The following is an 18,125-nucleotide window of genomic DNA, read 5'->3' as shown; positions in this document are numbered from 1 at the left end:
AATACACAACACAAAGAACACAGGGTAGAGGGAGTACAATGACCCCACTCTATCCCCCTCCCCTAACCGCAATATGCTAACCTGTAGGTCACATCTAGTGATCAGGGTAGAGTACCCGGGTAATAACATGCAAAAATACCCCATCAATAGGACAAATGATTATATAGGACCTTTCCTGCCCAGTGCCCAGTGCTTGCAGTAAACAGGACTGGATGGGTAAAGTGCCAGTGCCAAAGACAACCATCTATCACCCTGTACCTCCAGGTAGGCCAAACTCCCGGAGTTTGGTGCTAGAAGGCAATAACCACAAGGGTGGAAGGCTCCCCTCACATATCGTCGCTGAGCAGCACCTTCCTCAGGGGTATGTGGACCTATTGGTACCTTAGCCGTGCACGCCCCTCCGGTGTTTTGTGTACACATGTGAGATTTTGGTTGCGTTTGGAAAGACAATCCAAAGGCTCCTCCTGCGGTCGCACGTTGCGATTAGATCGCATTTACTTTGTGTTTAGTTAACGTGGTGGAAACTCAATGTTACCAAAATATGTGATCAGGGGAGGAGCCTCTGGGTTGTGTTTCCCAATGAAACCAAAATGTCAGGTGTGACCGCGGCCTCAGGTACCACAAACCCTTATTCCTGAGAATGTGTAAACTTTTTATCACGTGTATCGGGGGCATAATAACCCCTTGTGTATCTGGGAATTATTAACCCCTTGTGTATCGGGGGCATAATAACCCCCTGTGTATCTGGGAATTATTAACCCCTTGTGTATCGGGGAAATATTAACCCCCTGTGTATCGGGGGCATATTAACCCCCTGTGTATCGGGGGCTTATTAACCCCCTGCCCCTGGTGGGCTTTTTCCATTTTAGTTGTTGTTTATCGCTCTCCACTTAAATCTTTAACTTTTTTTTTCCCCATGTACAGAGCCGTGTGAGGGCTTGTTTTCTACGTAACAAATGTTACTTCCTAGTGATGGTATTTTATATTCCATCCCTTGTACTTGGAAGTGAAAATATAATTCAAAATGCGGTAAAATTGACAAGAACCTGCATTTGCGCCATTTTCTTGTGGGCTCGGTTTTTACGTCTTTCACTGTACATTCCAAATGGCATCTCTAATTCTTTGGTTCGTTACGATCACAGGGAAACCTCATTTACATAGGTTTTATTAGGTGTTAATAGATTTTACCAAAAATTAAAAACCTTTTGTATAAAAAAAAAAAAATGACTTTTACCATATTCTGACTACTATAACTTTTTCAGATGGCCAGGGTGTCATTTTTTCCGGGACGAGCTGACGTTTCCATTGCTGCCATTTTCGGGACTGTGTGACCGTTAGATCAGTTTTTATTACATTTTTTATGTGTTGTGAAATGGCAAAACAGTGGCGATGCGGACATTTGAGCGCATTTTTCCGTTACGGGTTTCACCGCCGAGAATAATCGTTTCTATAATTTTATAGATTGGGAATTTTGGGACGTGGTGATACCTAATAAGTTTTTTTTGCTTTTTTCCACTTTTATTTTTATTATTTATTTTTTTTATATGTGTTAGGGGCTTTTGGAACATTTTTAATGAATTTAATTTTTTGTGTTTTTTAATTTTTTTTACTTTTTTATTTTTACAATACTCATGTGATCACTCGGTCATACTAATGCACTGCAATGACCATGCATTGCAGTGCATTAGAAGTGTCAGCCTATGCATCTGCCAGGGACTGGACCGAGCAGGCACATGTTGATGGCAGCCCCAGGGACCTCCATTAGGTCCCAGCTGCCCGGCAGTGGGATCTAACGGGTTAACAGCAGGATCGGAACAGGGTTCTGATCCGGGCTATTAGAGCAGGGTCCCGCATGGGGGGGCCCATGCAGACCTTAGATTAGGCCGACTTATAAACCCATCGGCCTAGCTAAAGGCCCCTTAGTGAGCGATGTAGAAACCCGTATTGGCGGTTACTAAGGGGTTAAAATGTTTCGGTAGCATTTTTAATGTAGTCAAATTTTCTTCATCTTTTGCCTTAATAATATCACGTTCTCGCACTTTTATCTTTAACTCTCGATGTCAAACCCACAGGGATCTTTCCACCCCCGCAGGATATATATAATTATAGTGCACTGGGATGGCACAGCAGTATACAGCCGTATTGTCATGACATTGCATTGTGTCCCACATGGAGGTCATTTACCTTTTGCAGTTGGATATATTTATGCCACTCATGGTGCTCTCTCATACTAAATTATTGGGGTACACACTCACATAACACTCTGACACTATGTAGACCCTCTAAGTTCGTTGTTGGTTCTCAGACCCTTATGTTACTTACTCTGAACCTCTTTGCTGCGCTGGGTCTTTGGGCTGTCCGGTCTGGCATGGCGCACGTAGGCGTGTCCGCGTCCTCATACGTGTGGGGCATTCGTACCCTCCCCGTGTTTCCATGTGCGTCCGGATCTGCACTTTCCCCACTTCCTGTGGTGTCTCCTTATGGAGGTGGAGCCAGTGAATTTTCCCGCTGTGAGACTAATAGAGGATCATCTTATCTTATTGTGATAGTCGCGACCGGAAGTGGCGCTTCACAATGATCTTTTGGCACCAACTTATGACCTCAGACGCCAAGGACTATACAAGACTGAGCTGGACTGATGCCACCGCTCCCCCTCAGGAAGCAATCTATATGCGAAACGCGTCATACACATCATACACTATGGTAAGGACTAGAGATGAGCGAGCACTAAAATGCTCGGGTACTCGTTATTCGAGACGAACTTTTCCAGATGCTCGAGTGCTCGTCTCGAATAACGAGCCCCATTGAAGTCAATGGGAGACCCGAGCATTTTTCAAAGGGACCATGGTTCGGGAATAAAATGTGTTAATTAATTGAAAAAGAATGTCTTCTGATAAGTTAGTAGATGTATACAAACATCTGCAATCTATTCTTCACTGTTCCGCGTGTATATTATCTCCCGACAAGTTAGCAGATGTGAAGAACAGTGAAGAATAGAATAAAAACAGTGAACACAGGATCATTTAAGTGAAAAACACAGTGAAGAATAGATTGCAGATGTTCTGCACATCTGCTTACTTGTCGGGAGATACGCTGTCCCGGGATCCGCTGCTCTTCTTCCACTGAAGTCTCCCCGATGTCTCCGTGCTGCTCCCCGATGTCTCCGTGCCGCTGCCCGATGTCTCTGTGCCGCTCCCCGATGTCTCCGTGCCGCTCCCCGATGTCCCGTGCCCCGATGTCTCGGTGCCCCGATGTCTCCGTGCCGCTCCCCGATGTCTCCGTGCCCCGATGTCTTCGTGCCGCTCCCCGATGTCTCCGTGCCGCTGCCCGATGTCTCCGTGCCGCTGCCCGATGTCTCCGTGCCGCTCCCCGATGTCTCCGTGCCGCTCCGTGCCGCTGCCCGATGTCTCCGTGCCGCTCCGTGCCGCTGCCCGATGTCTCCATGCTGCCGCTGCCCCATGTCTCCGTGCTGCCGCTGCCCCATGTCTCCGTGCTGCCGCTGCCCCATGTCTCCGTGCTGCCGCTGCCCCATGTCTCCGTGCTGCCGCTGCCCCATGTCTCCGTGCTGCCGCTGCCCCATGTCTCCGTGCTGCTGCTCCCCGGTGTCTCCGTGCTGCTCCCCTGTGTCTCTGTGCTGCTCTCCGGTGTCTCTGTGCTGCTCTCCGGTGTCTCTGTGCTGCTCACCGTGTTCTTCAATGTGTTCTTCACACATATATATTGTTCTTCACATACTATTTTGTTCGCACCGTTCCGCGCGTATCTTCCGACAAGTAACAACATCTGTAATCTATTCTTCACTGTGTTTTTCACTTTGTTTTTCACTTAAATGATCCTGTGTTCACTTTGTTCACTGTTTTTATTCTATTCTTCATTGTTCTTCACTGTGTTTTTTTAATTAAATGCTCGATCTCGAGCAGGGGAAATACTCGTCCGAGCAACGAGCCGTTATGAGTACCTTAATACTCGAACGAGCATCAAGCTCGGACGAGTATACTCGCTCATCTCTAGTAAGGACTAAGAGCATGACTACGACTGTTGTGGTTAATTATAGGCGAAACTTGGCGACAGGGAATAGAGACACTTCTGATATAGTAGTGGAGTCTCCTGATAGTTTCCATGTGTGCTCAGTTTTCTTTACTATTGTTGATGTTGTGTAGTGGAATCCGTGCAAAAGTCTGGAGTCATTTTATTATGTGATTGTGAACTGGATAATTTAAGAAATGTAAATAAAATTTGGAAAATATTTTAGAAGGGAGTAGTATATGACTCTAATCGCCTTGAGCTATAACATATAGTAGGAGTCTACACAATAAATACTTTCGCGGAAGCGTGCTGGGCCCATAACCCAGAGGTCGATGGATCGAAACCATCCTCTGCTAGCGTCCTTCCTTTTGTCCGTCTACAATGTTACAATTTGCAAAAGCTCCCCTAGTAAGTTCGGACTCCTGTTTGTGCCCAGAAACTGGTCATCATCAGTCCAAATCACTGCTCCCAATCTAGCTCGTGTCCAAAAGCGTTTTCAGACCCTCCCAGGCTGTGACAGACCTGTAACCCAGATACCTGCGCATAGAAACCATTCTCTGCTTGGTGCCTGAATTTTTTTTTCCATCTCTGACGTTACAATTAGCCAAATCTCTCTAGTGAGTTAGGACTCCTGTTTCTGCCCAGGACGCGGTCAACCGAAGCCCAAATTACTGCTCCCAATCTTGCTCGTGTCCAAAAATAGTTTTCAAAGCCGCCCTGGCTTTGCAGTCTTGATTTGCTTAAGGCTGCCTTACATCCACACTTAAAAAAAAAAAAAAAACGACCTACCAAAAAGTCAGAGTCTAGTGGAAAAAACTCCACCCTCCACACACCCCTCAGCAGCAGAGGGGGATTAGCTCAAATGGTAGAGCGCTCGTTTAGCATGCGAGAGGTAGCGGGATCGATGCCCGCATCCTCCAGCTTTGTCCTTTTTGCAGCCTTTTTCAAAATTGTGAGAAATCGTCTCCTGCTTGCCAAGGCCGTGACACTGAAAAGTAAGGCTAGTAAGCACGCACCCAGGGCTTCCCCCAAGCCTTCGATAGCTCAGCTGGTAGAGCGGAGGACTGTAGTACTCTAATAGCAATCCTTAGGTCGCTGGTTCAATTCCGGCTTGAAGGAGATTTTTTTTTGTTGGTATCCTTTCATTTTGCACGTTTATTAAGCTGGCAGCAAGCACTTTTCTGCTGTGCTTCTTCTCTTCCATCTGAAGAACCTTCTTCTTCCATGTGTGCTTTAGATATTGAAACTGGCCAGTTAGACGGAGCTCTTAATTGAAGTTGTAGCTGAGCCACTCAAGCTGCAGGCGGAAGCAAAAGAGGACTGCGTCCCTGGGTGGGCTCAAACCACCAACCTTTCGGTTAACAGCCGAACGCGCTAACCGATTGCGCCACAGAGACACGGAAGCTGCTTGCCTGGTGTTCCAGTTTCAGGCAGGTCAATGGCCTATGTGTACGGGTGATCTTCCGAGCAACAAAATGAAAACAAAATAAGCAACCAGTTGTGGGCCCCGAAATGTTCCCCAACAACCAATAAATCTCTACACAGACTGACGGAGGGCCGCCTTTCCTTAAGTAGCCCAGCAAAAGTCATTGTCTAGTGAGAACTTCTCTGCCGTTGCATGTACCATTTCATTTCCTGTTTCGGATTTCAAGTGATAGTAAGGAATAACGCGCTCGCGATCGAGGACCTGTAAAATATTCTCAGGATCTTGTTGTACACATTGAAGGACCTGAGTTTCCTGAGAGAATTAGATCTTGATGCTGCTTTTTAGTTTGCAGATCCCATCAGGCCCCGCAGCCTCGTCGTATAGGACCTTACTAACCTCCTCCACAGTCATCCTCGGCCCCTTATTTTCATAGGTCTTTGCTCCATATGTCGGTGGAGGTAGGAGTGTAGTTGATGGGTGGCCAGACGTAGCTGTGTCACCCGGCAGGTTTAACGAGAATCCCTCTGGGAATTGATTCTTAGCATGGACCCTGTGCACCCCCTGTGCCGGTGATCTTTTTTTACCTTACTCATTCTTGCTCTTTCGTATTTTTGCTCTCTAATTAGTGAGTATTTTCCTGCTTTGTCCTTTTTCTAGTTCAGCAGTTACTTAAGATCCTTGGTTACCCAAGACTTATTGATAAGGAATACTGTACTGTATATCGTGAGCCCTCGCAGGCAGGGTCCTTCTTCCACTTGTATCAGTTAAGTCCAGTTTTTTGTGTCCTGTTTTAAGTTTTTCTGAAATGTATTTACTGCTGGTCTATATATAATAATAATAAAATAATATTGCCCTGTTATGCTTTGATACCATAAAAAATGTGAAACTTTTGGATATAAACAAACTTCCTATATCGCCATTTTCTAAGATGTAATTTGGGGGGAGGGGGCTATAGTTTCATTTATTCCAATTCGGGAGCTGTATGAAGCCTTTTTATTCAGATTCTTATTTCGACATCTGCATGTTTTTTTTCAGTTATAGGCATTTTGGGATGCAGGGATACCTCCCCATTTGTCTGGGCAACCGGTCGGTGTCCCCCACACATCAAAGGAGGTGTCACGGGTGTCCCTGCGATCCATGTCATGGACAACCGTGCCCCTCTCCATGGCACTGCTCCCACCGGCCCGCACTCACCTCTCCACGCTCCTGCTCCTGCCCCGGCTAGGGGACCGCTGACTGGCGCTGGCACTTGCAGGTTTTCCCTAAAGGCCAGAAGTTCCCATCATTCAGCAGATCTTTGATCTTATGCGATAATAGAAAGCTTCCTGTGTTCCGTTACCTTGCCCGTTCCTGTGTGATTTCCTGTTGTCGACCCCGGACCCGACCTCTGCATCTCTGCCGCCTGCCCTGACTACCAGCCTGAATTTGACTACGAGACTTTCTCCTGAATTGGTACCTCGACCTCGGCTGCCACCACAGGATAGTCGCGCCTGTGGAACGCCCTAGTGGCACCATGCAACAGCATGTCCATGCCGCTTTGTGGCGGGCTCTGATGAAGACCAGGTGCCGCTTAGACTCTGGTCCCATGTGTCGGCCAGTACAACCTCCCGCGGTGGTCCAGGGGGTCCACAGACTCACAGCCCTGACAGGAGGCAGTTATGAAGGTATCGCAGGCATTGTTGCTATTTATATACTTTATCTGCAAATTAAACTGGTTTTCCCATGAAGAACATTACATACCACAAAATCTGACTGATGCAGGCCCAGCATCTCTTAAATGAAGCCACAACACCACTTCTCTGGGCCACCCCTACTCCCGATGTAAACGTTCAAACCAAGCATCCCTACTCCTCCCTCAATTTTTGTTTGTTCACTGTATATTTCATCTTATGTGTATCTTTTTGGAGGCAAGGGGACCAAACACTTCCATCCAGTGCTGGAGGTGCACATTAGAGAACCCACATGATTATCTGTGCAGCTGTGGGTTTCACCATAAATGTCACAAACTGAATTAATATCTATGGAATAAATAATAGATTTTGCTATGTACATGTGGCATGTCCAGCCGGTTCTTCTGCTCATCTAGGAATATCATTGATCTAGTTAAAGTCTCTATACACTGTGTATAGTTTCTTGCTGATCTTGAAATGCAGGGAACAATATGAAGCAATAGTTCTGTAGTCGGGACCAGAGGGGAGGGGGATGAAGAAGAGTGTAGGCAAGCACTTCAAGGTGAGTGCAGATCAGCAGGGGATCCTCTGAGCCTCTGTCTGTCCTCCTAATGCTACTTATATTCTGGGATGGCTTTACTTATATTTGTACTTGCTGCTTGGAAGGACCTGGAAGCCATAAATAAAGGATATAATATAAATCTATACAGTATATGTACAATCTGATGAGCATGTGCTCCCATGTGCATCCTGTAATTACCTAAGATGGTCTAAAACCCCCAATAAATATGGCACATGGTATTTCGGGTGCACATTACCCCAATATTTAGGCATAGAGATATTGATACATCTCCTCCATAGGGTTGAATCTTAGTTTCGTGATCCTTGTAGCTCTAATAAAAGGTTCTCTTCCCAACGAAATGCTGAGCGATAATTGTGGTGGATACTCTGGCAGCAGGAGGAGATACTGGAAGCTGCTGTAAGATAATGGCCGGGGTGTAAGGAGCGCACACGTCTGCGGTGACTCTCATATCTCCCTGTAGTCATTAATTGACCTTGGTACAGATGCCTACAGCTTACAGGGCGACTGTGTGACCCAGTTCTAGTGTTCCCAGCAGTCTCGGTGGAAGTCCACACTCACTTTAGTGTCGGTGGGATCTTCACTACCTAATTAACACATCATAGAGATGGACGCCGTTTGCCCGTCCTCTGGATGCCGACCAGCTTGCTGTGTGTCAATAAAAATGTCTTGATGTCTCAAACATTCAGTGTTGTAGGCCAACAGAGAGAGGCCATACTCCATACAGCGGATGGACGTGAGCAAGATGGTGGCCACTGAAAAGCTAAGCTCAGTTCAGCAGTTTTACAATGGGGCCAGAAAATCTGTTAGGTACATAAAGTTTGTAGGATCTAATATGTGATCCATGTGATCCCTCAGGGTGGAACCTTGGAAGGACCATAAGTCTGAGGAGCAGGTGCTGACTAGAAGAACAGGGGGGGGGGGGGTTGTGAGATCTGGAGAGCTGGGGGTGGGAAATGATCCTGCATGAATGAGAAGCTGGAGGAGCAAGATAAACCAAGAGCTGTGCCGTAGGATTATGGGAAATAGAGATAGAAAGTGACTCCAATTTTAATAGAAATGAGTGAAGTTAAAGAATGGTCATTAATTCTGGTAGTTTTTAGTTATGGGGCTATAATAGCCCTCGCTTATAAGTACCAAAAAGATAGCTGGAGGATGCGGGCATCGATCCCGCTACCTCTCGCATGCTAAGCGAGCGCTCTACCATTTGAGCTAATCCCCCTCTGCTGCTGAGAGGTGTGCGGAGGGTGGAGTTTTTTCCACTAGCCTCTGACTTTTGGTGGGCTACTTAACCTCATAACACAGTAAGATGTACCCTTACGTCTTGTTGCGCATGGGGGGAGTATGAAGCGCAATGAAGCACACGCCCGTCGCTAACACCCGCAATCGGTGCTAGCATTAAAGAGCCATCTTGGTTCCGATCGTTGCTCCGCGGGACGTCATCGGGGAGCAGCGATCTGTTTCCATGACAGCCGTGGGTCACACAAAGCTCCGAGGTTATCATGATCTAGGCTATCTATTACAGGGTGCGATCTGCACTTTATAATAGATGGTGTGCAAAATCCCCATATACTGCCATACAGTAGTGTATGATAGGATCAATCAGACAACCTAGGGTTAAAGTACCCTAGGGAGTCTGAAAGACTGTAAAAAAAATTTATAAAAAAAAGTAAAAAACAAAAATTATATTAGAAAAACATAAAAATTCTAATCCCCCCCCCCCTTCCCTAGAACTGATATAAATATAAATAAACAGTGAAAATCATGAACACATCGAGGTATCACCGAGTCCGAAAATGTCCGATCTATCAAACTATAATAATGTTTCTTCACTGCGTTTAACCCCGTAATGGAAAATAGCGGCCAAAGTCGCAAAGGGCATTTTTTTGCCATTTTGAAAAATAGAAAAAATTCAATAAAAAGTCATCAAAAGGTCGCACAGTCCTAAAAATAGAAGCATTGAAAACATCATCAAAAGTCACAAAAAAAATGCCACTGCACACAGCTCTGTGCACCAATGTATGGAAAAGTTACTAGCGCCAGAAGACGGCAAAATGAAGAATTTGTATTTTATGTACAGGAGGTTTTAATTTTTGTAAATTTATGAAAACATTATAAAACCTGTACAAATCTGTTATCCCAGTGATTGCATTGACCTTAAGAATAAAGCAGACCTGTCATTTGGGGCGCACAGTGAAAGCTGTAAAATCCAAGCCCACATGAATACGGCACAAATGTGTATTTTCATAATTTTCACTACATTTAGAATTTTTTTCCCGCTTCCCAGTACACGCCATGGAATATTCATTACCATCTCTATGAAGTGCGGAAAAGAAGCCCCACACAGCTCTTTACATAGAAAAATAAAAAAGTTATAGATTTTTGAAGGTGGGAGTGAAAAATAAGGACACAAAAACGAAAAAGGGCCTGGACCATAAGGGGTTAATGAAAGGGCAATTGGTTTTGGAGTGCAGAGATTTTTGTTGACAGGAAAACTTCTCAAGGATCACATTTTATTTTTATCTTTTTTTTTTTTTAGGCATTTAGGATTTAAAGAAAAAAATCTAAATGAAGCAATAAATAAATAGGAAACTTTGCAACTTTGTAAGACGTCTTCTGATTATTTTAAACATTTCCTTGGGGGAAAGCAAAGAAATTCTCCGGCTGCAGCTGTACTCACAAGAAAGAATGTGGGACCTGTATGCAGCAACAAGCGTTGGTGGTATAGTGGTGAGCATAGCTGCCTTCCAAGCAGTTGACCCGGGTTCGATTCCCGGCCAACGCAGAACATTTTTGCTGCTTTGCTTGACACATATGTTAGGAGACAGGAAGCACTGCACTCCACCGATCTGTGATTATTAACTCTTACATAGTTTTCTCTCACCACGGAGAGGAGGAGTCCCAGGACAGAGGTGTAGATAGAGAAGAGACACTGACTTTTGCTGGGCTACTTAAGGAAAGGCGGCCCTCCGTCAGTCTGTGTAGAGATTTATTGGTTGTTGGGGAACATTTCGGGGCCCACAACTGGTTGCTTATTTTGTTTTCATTTTGTTGCTCGGAAGATCACCCGTACACATAGGCCATTGACCTGCCTGAAACTGGAACACCAGGCAAGCAGCTTCCGTGTCTCTGTGGCGCAATCGGTTAGCGCGTTCGGCTGTTAACCGAAAGGTTGGTGGTTCGAGCCCACCCAGGGACGCAGTCCTCTTTTGCTTCCGCTGTGGCTCATTGTAATGAATGACATGCAAAAACGCCATATACCCGTGATGGGGAACCTTTGAGAGCCGGAGTGCCCAAATTTCAACCAAAAGCCACTTATTTATTGCAAAGTGCCAGCGCAGAAATTTAAGCAGTAATTTATTTCTCCTTGTTCATTGACAACTTTCAATCCTTCTCCTTCCAAGGACACCAACCCAGTTGAAAGGAGGAGGGCAAATTCTTCTATCATTGTAGGAAGATGCTTTGAGTCCTGTCTTGTGAACTTCATTCTGGGGGGATGGCCTGGGTGCCCACACAAAGGGTTCAGAGTGCCGACTATGGCACCCGTATAAGAAATAGTAAAAAATGAATAAAATAATAAAAATTCAAATCACCCCCCTTTCCCTAGAACTGATATAAAACACAATAAACAGTAAAAATCAAACACAGGTATCGCCGTTTCACAAAATGCCCGATCTATCAAAATGTAAAAACGGTTATAACGGCGGTGACCTCCGAGATGGCGAATGGCGCCCAAATGTCCACAATGAGACTTTTACACCTTTTTACAAAACAAAAAATGTAATGAAAAGTGATCAAAATGTCGCACAGACCTCAAAATGGGAGCAATGAAAACGTCAGCTCATTTTGCAAAAAATGACCCCTCCCCAGCTCCATACACACAAGATCTCAGCAACTGATTGAAATGGAACCTCTCATCTGCAATTGGTCTAATAAACCTCTACCAGTATATTTTCAGAGTAACACCTTTTAGTATTTGTTTCTTTCAGGGTCCAGTGCGGTGACATCACCCAGAAAATCTACTTTGAAGTGACCTGTAAATTGGATGCATGAAGTCAAGGAGGAGGAGAGTTTATTACTGAAGTCAAGGTGTGGAGCTCTGACACCTCCTCCTCTGTGGATGACATCATGCATCAGACTTCAGGAGATCTAGTGGTGTCTCTGGATGCAGGACCATCAATTACAGCCTTTCTGGAGAAGAGAGAGCTTGACTTCAGTGTCAAAATCTCCACCTCCTTGACTTTATACAACCAATTTACATCTTACTTCAAAGTTGATTTACTATACAGGAATAGAAGAAGGACCACAATATGAGGAGATGGAGAGCGGCCACAATGTGAGGAGATGGAGAGCGGCCACAATGTGAGGAGATAGAGAGTGGCCACAATGTGAGGAGATGGAGAGCGGCCACAACGTGAGGAGATGGAGAGTGGCCACAATGTGAGGAGGTGGAGAGCGGCCACAATGTGAGGAGATGGAGAGTGGCCACAATGTGAGGAGATGGACAGTGGCCACAATGTGAGGAGCTGGAGAGTGGCCACAATGTGAGGAGATGGAGAGAGGCCATAATGTGAGGAGATAGAGAGTGGCCACAATGTGAGGAGGTGGAGAGCGGCCACAATGTGAGGAGATGGAGAGTGGCCACAATGTGAGGAGATGGACAGTGGCCACAATGTGAGGAGCTGGAGAGTGGCCACAATGTGAGGAGATGGAGAGAGGCCATAATGTGAGGAGATAGAGAGTGGCCACAATGTGAGGAGATGGAGAGCGGCCACAATGTGAGGAGATGGAGAGCGGCCACAATATGAGGAGATGGAGAGCGGCCACAATATGAGGGGATGGAAAGCGGCCACAATCTGAGGGGATGGAGAGCGGCCACAATATGAGGAGATGGAGAGCGACCACAATATGAGGAGATGGAGAGCAGCCACAATATGAGGAGATAGAGAGGGGCCACAATATGGGGAGATGGAGAGCGGCCATAATATGAGGAGATGGAGAGTGGCCACAATATGAGGAGATAGAGAGCGGCCACAATATGAGGAGATGGAGAGCGGCCACAATGTGAGGAGATGGAAAGCGGCCGCAATATGAGGAGATGGAGAGCGGCCACAATATGAGGAGATGGAGAGCGGCCACAATATGAGGAGATGGAGAGCGGCCATAATATGAAGAGATGGAGAGTGGCCACAATATGAGGAGATGGAGAGCGGCCACAATATGAGGAGATGGAGAGCGGCCATAATATGAGGAGATAGAGAGCGGCCACAATGTGAGGAGATGGAAAGCGGCCACAATGTGAGGAGATGGAGAGTGGCCACAATATGAGGAGATGGAGAGTGGCCACGATATGAGGAGATGGAGAGCGGCCACGATATGAGGAGATAGAGAGCGGCCACAATGTGAGGAGATGGAAAGCGGCCACAATGTGAGGAGATGGAGAGCGGCCACAATGTGAGGGGATGGAGAGCGGCCACAATATGAGGAGATGGAGAGCCGCCACAATATGAGGAGATGGAGAGTGGCCACAATGTGAGGAGATGGAGAGCGGCCACAATATGAGGAGATGGAGAGCGGCCACAATGTGAGGAGATGGAGAGCGCCCACAATATGAGGAGATGGAGAGCGGCCATAATATGAGGAGATGGAGAACGGCCACAATATGAGGAGATAGAGAGGGGCCACAATATGAGGAGATGGAGAGCGGCCATAATATGAGGAGATGGAGAGTGGCCACAATATGAGGAGATGGAGAGCAACCACAATATGAGGAGATGGAGAGCGGCCATAATATGAGGAGATGGAGAATGGCCACAATATGAGGAGATAGAGAGGGGCCACAATATGAGGAGATGGAGAGCGGCCATAATATGAGGAGATGGAGAGTGGCCACAATATGAGGAGATGGAGAGTGGCCACAATATGAGGAGATGGAGAGCGGCCACAATATGAGGAGATGGAGAGCGGCCACAATGTGAGGAGATGGAGAGCGGCCACAATGTGTGAAGATGGAGAGCGGCCATAATATGAGGAGATGGAGAGTGGCCACAATATGAGGAGATAGAGAGCGGCCACAATATGAGGAGATGGAGAGCGGCCACAATATGAGGAGATGGAGAGCGGCCACAATATGAGGAGATGGAGAGTGGCCACAATGTGAGGAGATGGAGAGCGGCCACAATGTGAGGAGATGGAGAGCGGCCACAATGTGAGGAGATGGAGAGTGGCCACAATATGAGGAGATGGAGAGCGGCCATAATATGAGGAGATGGAGAGTGGCCACAATATGAGGAGATGGAGAGCAACCACAATATGAGGAGATGGAGAGCGGCCACAATGTGAGGAGATGGAGAGCGGCCACAATGTGAGGAGATGGAGAGTGGCCACAATATGAGGAGATGGAGAGCGGCCATAATATGAGGAGATGGAGAGCGGCCACAATATGAGGAGATGGAGAGCGGCCACAATATGAGGAGATAGAGAGGGGCCACAATATGAGGAGATGGAGAGTGGCCATAATATGAGGAGATGGAGAGTGGCCACAATATGAGGAGATGGAGAGCGGCCACAATATGAGGAGATGGAGAGCGGCCACAATATGAGGAGATGGAGAGCGGCCACAATGTGAGGAGATGGAGAGCGGCCACAATGTGTGAAGATGGAGAGCGGCCATAATATGAGGAGATGGAGAGTGGCCACAATATGAGGAGATGGAGAGCGGCCACAATATGAGGAGATGGAGAGCGGCCACAATATGAGGAGATGGAGAGCGGCCACAATATGAGGAGATGGAGAGCGGCCACAATGTGAGGAGATGGAGAGCGGCCACAATATGAGGAGATGGAGAGTGGCCACAATATGAGGAGATAAAGTGGGGCCACAATATAAGGAGATGGAGAGGGGCCACAATGTGAGGAGATGGAGAGGGGCCACAATGTGAGGAGATGGAGAGCGGCCACAATATGAGGAGATGGAGAGCGGCCACAATATGAGGAGATGGAGAGCAGCCACAATGTGAGGAGATGGAGAGGGGCCACAATGTGAGGAGATGGAGAGAGGCCACAATATGAGGAGATGGAGAGCGGCCACAATATGAGGAGATGGAGAGCGGCCATAATATGAGGAGATGGAGAGAGGCCACAATATGAGGAGATGGAGAGCGGCCACAATGTGAGGAGATGGAGAGGGGCCACAATGTGAGGAGATGGAGAGCGGCCACAATATGAGGAGATGGAGAGTGGCCACAATATGAGGAGAAGCTGTGAGGCCACGATGTGAAGGGGAGAAAAAGGCAGAGAGGGGCCACAATATAAGACCGGGGGTAGGAGAACAGAAATCAAGATTAATGTGGGAGACAGATGATAAATAAAAGGGTTCACTGAGTGGGGGACCAAAAGTAAAAGCGGGCATTATATAGGAAGCACAGGAAGGGGCCTTTATACCTGGCGGGGCCCACTACGATGGATAATATATTGTGTTGGAATATAAGGGGTGGGATTACGGACGAGGTGATGGACCTTAACAGTCCGGTCACCATTGATGTTAGTAAATCCTATGTATGCGGCATGCCGGTGTGTGAGCTCATTATGTCTATAATATGAGGTTTTGTTAATTGATGAAGATTTCGTGTATTAGATAGAGGACTGGGGCCACCGGTAGCCCTTGCCTCAGGGTCCTGGAATCCTTGTCAGTAACCGGCTGGAAAAACTCTGGCACAAAATGTCTTATCTCTGTCAGCCATATGCTTTTCTGTAAAAGTTTAGGAGATATGCAAATTAGCTTGTGGTGCTCTGCAGAGCCCCATCAGACTCCTGTATAGTATAATGGCAGCTGAGAGCCGGTGATGTCCTTCAGGATGCGCCTGTCACGGCCCCGGGGCGAGTATAAATTATATTACAGAGGAGCCTGATGGGGCTCTGCAGAGCACTACAGGCTAATTTGCATATCTATAAAATTATTTTTTACAGAAATATGACCAAGCAAAGATATAAGAAATGAAGCTCGGGACACAGGAGGACGGGGCGGGGAGGTAAGTACTAGTAAGTAATCTGATGGTAGATTTCCTTTAATTCTATGTTCTGGTCTTTTTGGGGATATGTGTAATCACTGAAGCCTTCGGGTCCAGACTGTTGTGTGTCGGGCCCGGTTCACTCCTATGTTGGGGCTTCCTGTTACACCCTCCATTTTATTAGAGAAACTAAATATGGAAGATGATCAGAAGATCTCCACAGACTTCCAGGTATCTTCTGTTATCCATCCATTATTCATAGTGGAAATAAGATGGAGCTGCTACGGAAGTGGGAGAGTCTCCATATGTATGAACGATGAGCTTGGTTCTGGTGATGTTTTTATGTACTGAGCTATTGGAATTATAGGGGGGGGGGGGTTATTTTGTGTATGCTTACATCCATCTGGTTGAATCACCATAAACACACATATATATATATATATATACCACAATGTACCCTGTAACATCTGATGGCTACTTTCAGCAGGATAATGCGCCATGTCATAAAGCTGGAATCATCTCAGACTGGTTTCTTGAACATGACAATGAGGTCACTGGACACAAATGGCTCCACAGTCACCAGATCTCAATCCAATAGAGCATCTTTGGGATGTGGTGGAACGGGAGATTTGCATCATGGATGTGCAGCCGACAAATCTGCGGCAACTGTGTGATGCCATCATGTCAATATGGAGCAAAATCTCTGAGGAGCTTCCAGCACCTTGTTGTATCTATGCCACGAAGAATTGAGGCAGTTCTGAAGCCAAAAGGGAGTCCAACCCGTTACTAGCATGGTGCACCTAATAAAGTGGCCGGTGAGTGTATATATATATATACAGTATATACTAAGGGGGAAAACAGATTTTGTTATAAATTCATTTATGGGGAGCTATACATTTTTATAACATTTTTTTAGGTGGAAGGGACTTGGCTTTGTTGGGTCGATTTCCTAGACATTGCCCTGGCGGTAGCTGTGTGATTGCAGGATAGAGGACACATCTAGGCCGGCCGCCTGATAAGCATCAGATACATTAGTCCTGACTCATCACCTGCAGGTTCATAGAAAAACACTAGAACCTGTGCCTTTTGTACGTCGTTAGCCAAGCGTTGGACTTTTCTGGGACTGTTATTTTAGAGATTTTCAGGGTCATGGTCCTCATTCTCAGTAATCCCGGGATAATGCAGTTCCCAGAGTAGAATAAGGATTTGCGGCTCATACGGAGTAAAATCCACTCTTTGCACTTTTTGGTTTATAGACTCTTTTTTTCTATCCATCCAGGGCCGGGTCCTCCAGTACACGACGGACTCCTCCTGAATATTTTCCCTTATATCTGGACAGGAAGCGATAAGGTCACCACAGAGCACATGACCAGGTCAATCCTTTACTTATAGGTCATGTGCTGTTTATTTATACTTATCTGTGGGTGAGTGCACCCCAACAATAATGTTCAGGTCCCCGTACTTCAGCTATAAATCCAGGCTCTGTCAAAGGGGCCATCCGAGACTGTAAAAGAAAAAACCTTGGTGGTGCAGGAGGAGGCTGCTTAAAAAAATTAATATTTACTTACCTCCTGGCGCCCCGCTGTGCCATCTCTCCGGTCCGTGCCCATTTAAACAAGCAGGGGCATGGACGCCGCGCTGCGTTCAACTTCCAGCCGGCCACGCCCCCTGTCCCTTAGCTGAGCGCAGCGTGGCGTCCTTGCCCCTGTTTGATTACATGGGGCCCGGGCTGGAGAGATCCATCCCGATCCATGGCTAACAAGACCAGGGATTGGCTAAGCAGAAGGTTGTGATGTCATCACTTCCCATCTGATGCCCGAGAAGCACCAGATAATGGGAAATGTTCATGTAATTTGGTAACTGAAGGGCAAAAATATCTCCAGCACAAGACGTTCAATGCTGTGATGTAGTAAGTCACGTGTCAGGAAGGGGTTAAAAGTCTTGTTTGTTAACAAATAAAATTTTTCTCCGTAGTCGGCAGGATTTGAACCTGCGCGGGGAGACCCCAATGGATTTCTAGTCCATCGCCTTAACCACTCGGCCACGACTACTCGATACATTAAAATGCTGCCGGGATTTCTCCCTGATGTGATGTCCTCAGCCGAGAACCTCCAGACACAGCAATCACTAGACTGATACCTTACAGGGGGGTTATACATAAGGGGGGGGCTGCTATACAACACATAATAGTGCACGCTATGACTGGAGCTAATTGTACACAGATGAATAAGATCCTATCCATAAGTATCAGGTAATACACTACAGAGAACATTATTCTAAAGAAAGAGGCACAAAACCTTCAGGTAGATAATTCCTACATTTTATTTAGTGCCAAAGCTCCACAGATCCCTGAGCGCCCCCCGGAGGGTCCCCTGCGGCCGGCACTGGGAGCCGCATGTCTGAAAGCTGGAATCCTAA

General features: G+C 46.6%; 3 non-coding genes across 3 annotated transcripts; 2 read left to right on the top strand and 1 right to left on the bottom strand.

The window, feature by feature from the left end:
- Nucleotides 1-10,412: 10,412 nt before the first annotated feature.
- On the top strand, nt 10,413-10,484 carry TRNAG-UCC (transfer RNA glycine (anticodon UCC)). Its single transcript has one exon. It is a non-coding gene; the product is annotated as a tRNA-Gly (tRNA).
- Nucleotides 10,485-10,824: 340 nt separating this feature from the next.
- Nucleotides 10,825-10,898, top strand: TRNAN-GUU (transfer RNA asparagine (anticodon GUU)). The gene has a single exon. It is a non-coding gene; the product is annotated as a tRNA-Asn (tRNA).
- Nucleotides 10,899-17,676: 6,778 nt separating this feature from the next.
- Nucleotides 17,677-17,758, bottom strand: TRNAS-AGA (transfer RNA serine (anticodon AGA)). Its single transcript has one exon. It is a non-coding gene; the product is annotated as a tRNA-Ser (tRNA).
- Nucleotides 17,759-18,125: the final 367 nt, after the last annotated feature.

This window comes from Engystomops pustulosus, chromosome 3 (assembly GCF_040894005.1).
Source record: "Engystomops pustulosus chromosome 3, aEngPut4.maternal, whole genome shotgun sequence".
In the NCBI taxonomy this organism is placed as follows: domain Eukaryota; kingdom Metazoa; phylum Chordata; class Amphibia; order Anura; family Leptodactylidae; genus Engystomops; species Engystomops pustulosus.
Note: the sequence above shows the minus strand (reverse complement) of the source record. Positions and strands in the feature narration are given on the sequence as shown.